Source organism: Nicotiana tabacum, chromosome 11, assembly GCF_000715075.1.
Source record: "Nicotiana tabacum cultivar K326 chromosome 11, ASM71507v2, whole genome shotgun sequence".
Classification (NCBI taxonomy): domain Eukaryota; kingdom Viridiplantae; phylum Streptophyta; class Magnoliopsida; order Solanales; family Solanaceae; genus Nicotiana; species Nicotiana tabacum.
The window spans coordinates 128,970,249-128,976,248 of record NC_134090.1 but is presented as its reverse complement, the minus strand read 5'-3'; positions in this window follow the sequence as shown (position 1 = coordinate 128,976,248).

Below are 6,000 nucleotides of genomic sequence, written 5' to 3'. Positions count from 1 at the left end.
CAGTGGTTGATGCAACTTCCAGCCCTCATTTCTCCTTTTCTTTGCCCATTTTTCGTCTGCTGGAGTAGGTTTGAAACCTAGTCCAAAAGGTTTCTTGATGACTGGTAAAGTAATGGGTTCTGTCATCCCCTGAAGGGTTCGTCCAAGCCCTTCCCCGGCCTAAATCCGTGTCGGATCATCTCTTTGGCCACCATAACTGAAGCGTTAGACAAGAAAGGCTGGGGGCAAGGTACTCCCTCTTCGTGCTGCTCTGCCAATACCACCTCGAAAGCTTGATAGACCGTATGCTCGCTCCCTTCTCTTGGTTCAAGATACGGGATGGATGGGTCCCGATAAATGGCATGTTCGTCTTCCCCATGGACCACGATCTCTTGGTCTTCATACTCGAACTTCACCATCTGGTGAAGAGTAGAAGGCACGGCTCCTGCCGCATGGATCCAAGGCCTGCCAAGGAGGAAATTGTAAGATGTGTCCATGTCGATCACTTGGAAAGTGACTCGAAATTCGACTGGTCCTATGACCAGCAGCAGGTCTATTTCTCCCATGGTGTCTCTCTTGATGCCGTCGAAAGCTCTTCCACAGACGTTGTTGGGTCGGATTCTTCCAGTCTCAATTTCCATTCTTTGCAGCGTGGAGAGCGGGCAAATGTCAACACCTGATCCCCCATCCAGCATTACCCGCTTGACATAGTAGTCCTCACATTTGACTGTTAAATGCAATGCCTTGTTGTGTGCTGCTCCTTCCGGGGGTAGATCGTTCTTGCTGAAGGAGATTTGGTTGACGGCGAAGAATCTTTCTGTCATCCGCTCTAATTGCTCCACCGAGGTTTCAACCGGCACATATGCCTCATTCAGGGTCTTCAGTAAGATCTTTTGATGCTCAGCCGACCTTGTCAATAATGATAGCATGGACACCTGCTCAGGGTGCTTGCGCAACTGATTTATCACTTCGTAATCCGGCATCTTCATTTGTTGGAAGAACACTTACGCCTCTTCAACACTCACAGGCTTCTTTGGAGGAAAGCGCCTTTGTGTGGCGTTGTTCAGTTCTTGGGTATTTGAGTACCCTCTAATGAAAGTATTTTCTGGAAGTTCTCCCACGACCTCTTTTCCTTTGTACATCACCAAAGTCTTTTTATAATTCCACGGCACTGTGGTCGGGTTGGTCATTGGCTTTTGTGGCACGCGTCCGATAACCACTGGCTCATTCAGCCGAGGTGGTTGAATCGTCCCCCGGACCACATAGGCCCCTTTTGGCACGTACATAGGTTTTGTCTTTTTGATCCCGGATTTCTGCGTCTTCTCAGCTTGACCTCGTGGTACGTAAAGAACTCCGCCCTTTGCTGGTACCACTTTCTTTTCCACCTTCTTTTCAGACTTGCTCTCTGCGACCTTGGCCTCCTCCTCTTTTTCTGATTTTTGGTCTATTTCAGGCCTCTTCCCCGTGTCGACAATGGCAATTATGGCTTTCAAAGCAGGGTCGAACTCTTTGTCTTCACAAATCATGCCGATCAACGGCCCATTATTGTGAGCGGGCAATGGATTGTTTGTTACATTCGGGATCTCCTCGTCCCTTAGCACTATTTTCCCCTGCTCTATCAAATTTTCGACCACTCTTTTCAATGACCAGCAGTCGTTTGTATCATGTCCCTCGGCCCCTGAATGATAGGCGCATCTGACTCCGGCTTTGTAAGAAGGAGATGTCGGGTTTTGCCTTGTTTGAGGGATGGGTTGCAAGAAACCCAACTGGACCAACTTTGGGAACAAAGTTGAGTATGGCTCACCGATGGGCGTGAAAGTCCGTCGTCGAGGTGGCTCTTGGGGGCGGTAGTTATTCTGCGGGGGTTGTGGGTTATAGTGGTTGCGGTAGTGAGGCTGATTTCTGGGAGGTGGAGCTGGGCCTCGGTTGGCTTGTTGTGGTGGATGGTTATAAGGTTGGGCATTCATGACCATATAAGGTTGATGAGCATATGCCGAATTTGAATGGGGGTAATAGTGTTGTGGGGCTCTTCCCGGAAAATGGGGCCTGGGATGATGATACTCCCTTACTTCAAAGGCTGCCATAGTCGTTTCTTCTTTCTTCTTCCCCCTTGTTGTTCCTCCAGACCCATTTTGGACGGCATGGGAGGTTTCCCTTATGGCTGCTTGACTCAAAATCCTTCCCGTTTTCAAACCGTTCTCCACCATCTCTCCAATCTTGATCGCTTCCGCGAAGGGCTTACCCATGGCCGACATCATGTTCTGGAAATAGTCAGACTCTTGAGCCTGGAGAAAGGTAGTGACCATTTCCACTTCATCCATGGGAGGCTTCACTCTCGATGCCTGTTCACGCCACTTAATAGCATACTCTCTAAAGCTTTCCGAAGGCTTCTTCTTCAAATTTGAAAGAGAGTTTCGGTCTGGCGCAATGTCGATGTTATACTGGAATTGTTTTACAAAATCTCTGGCGAGATCATCCCATATATGCCATCGGGACATTTCCTGATCCATATACCATTCCGAAGCTATCCCTACTAAACTTTCCCCAAAGTATGCCATTAGCAGTTCTTCTTTTCCGCCGGCTCCCTGCAATTGGTTGCAGTATTTCTTAAGATGTGCAATGGGGTCACCGTGCCCATCGTACTTCTCAAACTTGGGGGTCTTGAAACCCGTTGGCAGGTGTATGTGAGGAAACATGCATAGGTCGGCGTAAGAGACGCTCTTTTGCCCGCTCAATCCTTGCATATTCTTCAGACTTTGCTCAAGACTTCTCATCCTTTTGGACATCTTGTTTTGTTCTACAACTCTGGGGTTCTGATCCTGCCCTGGTACAAGCTCGTACTGAGGCGGTAGAGGATTAGTACTGGTAGCGAACCTATTTGGTTCCATTGAGAACGACGGTGCTTGGAATGTAAAAGAGGATGAGTCAAGGCTTGGCTTGTACGTGGCAGGTTGTGCCGTAGCTGGGCCAGGCGATGCAGTAAAGATGTTCATGCTTGCATCATTGGCCGACATTCGGGGATGAGGCTCAGAAGGTGATTCTGCAGAGAAGGCGGAGGTGGCTGGGTACCCAAATGGGGTAGCAGGGTAATTTATGGGAACACTAGAAGTCCCACTTGACCTGGAGAATAGTTCAGGGAATCCGGGGACGACACTTGGCGGCTCTTTCCCATTGTTCCAGTCATCCAGCATTTCCAACATGCGGAGCCGTAGGATCCTATTTTCCTCCGCAGTTGCGGATTCAGGTGTGAGGACGGCTGAGATTGAGCTCTCCTCAGAGACGGGGACTGTTTGCAATGGAATTTCCGAAGACATTTCCACACTTCCTTTTGACCTGGTGAAGTAAGTGTGAGTACTGCTTCTGGTCCCAACAATAGGTAGTTGAACACCTTTCCTTGACCTTGTGAAGTATGAGTGCGAGGCCAGACTTTCACCAAACCAACCGTCTTTTCAAAAACCCTGGAGAAAAATGCTCAATGACAAACGCCCGGTTAATTCTGGAGCAAATAATAGATAGTTAATCTCACGTTGGGCATGATGCACCTATACAGTTAAGTGGATTACTATATGTTTGCTACGAGAGCATGCGTCGTTCCGGCATTTTTTCTCTTATTAGTGTTTCCCCATTTTTTCATTACTACATGTTTGCTACGAGAGCATGCGTCCTTCCGGCATTTTTCCTCTTATTAGTTTTCCCCCATTTTTCTTTTTTTTTTTATTATTTTTTTAATATTATTTTGCAGTAAAAGAAATGCGACCGGATCCGATGAGGATTGCCTACGTATCATGATGCCTACGTGAATCAGATCATTACGTAGTTCGAAAAACACAAATGGACGTAAAAGAAACAACCTCTTCATTGTTGAAATGTTCTATCACAAGCTACATTCTGCAAAAGAAAAAGCAAACTTGGAAAATGAACCTAGACTCAAAATAGACTGAAAATCACCTTGATGAAAAAACAGGCAGAAGATGCTAAAATACAGATTTGACCTATGAATGCATTATGGTTTTAAAAATTGGTTTCCGCGGGGCATCGTTCGGCCTCGCCGCGGTCCTAGGCGTGAGATCCCTCTCAAGTTGCTCCAGCTCGTGCATAGTCTGCTTGACATAACCCATTACTGCCGAGAGGACGGTAGCGCTGGACATGTTCTCACATCGTAGGCATCGTCTGGTGATGGCATGGGCAATGGCCTTGATCCTATCTCTGGTTTGCTTCTTCTCTACGAGCAGGCGTTTTGTCTGATCGCTGCATATCTTGAAAACTTGAGCATCTTGTACATGCTGATGCTTCAGTCGTCGTACTTCCAACTTCATCTGGGCTATTGAGTCATACCAGTATCTGCTCTCAATTTGGAAATCCTTGGCCTGATTAGCTGCTTTGATCTCAAGTGCAGCCATCTCTCTCTTTATCTTAGCAACAGTCTTCTCATGGTCGCTTTCCAATTGATTCAGGTACCTGCGATGCTTATCCGTTCTTGTATCCCACTGTGCTTTGAGCTCTGCTTTGATGTTTTCAGATTTCTCCACACCATCTCGCCATTCCCTGATTTCACCTTTTAGCCCTTTTATCAGCTGCTCGTCCGACCGACGCCTTGGTTGTCTATCTGCATCCAACCTTATCTGTTTGATCTGGGCTCTGAGCATTTCATTTTCTTGAATTAACCTGTTCCGCTCTCCCAGATCGGTAGCAACTTGCACGTTGTGTTCATATTTCAAGTTTTCCACTTGTTGCTTTAACCTGCTGATTTCGGTGCAATAGCCTCTTTCTTTTGCTAACCAATCCCACTGCTTTTGTGATGATTCGGTAAAATTCCGGATGTGGGGTCTCTTAGCTGGCCTTTCATGCTCGAGTTCCCTTCTGTACCATGCAAGGTAACCTGGCGCCGTTTCTCCTTTGGCTTGATCCTGCATGCAAGTATCTGATTTCAAATATTGACCCTCATTCCAGATTTGGCGAATCTTTGCTTCTGGGAACTGTCCGTTAGGACTTATCTCAACTGCTTGAGTGCTTAGATCTTCCTCTTGAGGTACTGTCTGGCATCTTCCGAACTGTCTTAAAACTCGGCAGGGTGCGTAAGGTTGAATGCTCTTAAGCCCCATCAGCAAGAAATGAGTTTTAGCCGCCGACATATATAAGACCTCATCAACGGGCAACCATCCCAACTTCCATTGTATTTGGCTGGCAGTAAGAGCTTGAAAGAACGAGGTCCATGCCAGGACTCCTTCGGGCAAACTGATCTCTTTGGCTCTCGTGTAAGATTCTTCTATGCGGGTCTTTTCCGGGGAACCATGGCTCAAAATTTCGGAATGATGGCAAAGGTGCTCGGTCATCCATATCTGCAGGAGCAAGTTACAACCTTCGAAGAAATTTCCCCCAGCTTTACAAGCTGTGAGAGCTCGAAAGATGTCGGATACCACCATAGGCGCGAGAGTACTGTCACTTTGCGTGAGTAAAGTGCTGACGACCCCAGATATCTTCAAATCAATGTTTCCATCTTTCCTGGGAAATACCAGAAGGCCCAGGAACATCATCATGAATGCTACCCGTCTGTGCTTGTCCCACTTCTGCCGAACTCCTTTGTTGCACAGTTTGTTGATTGGATTATTGAATCCCCCCTCATGACCGTACCTATCATATATGAAGCACGGAGTACAGAATCCGGCTGCTAGATCCGGGTTGTGGACTGTTCTGGGTATCTTCAATGAATCTAGGAATCGATGTGCCGTGACGACTCTTGGGGCGACCACGTATTTTTCCCTCAACGGAAGTTCAGTATTCCCGATGTATCCGGCCATTTCTTCCAAAGTTGGGGTGAGCTCAAAGTCAGAGAAATGGAAAACATTGTGCGTCGGGTCCCAATAGGTAACCAAAGCTCTTATGATATCTCCCCGAGGCTGGATTTCCAACAGACCCACAAGACCTTTCAGATATTTCTTAACCTCATTTTGCCCTTCAACACCTAGATCATTCCACCATAGCCGTAACTTGACAAGGATTTTGGTCATTATTGAAAAATGT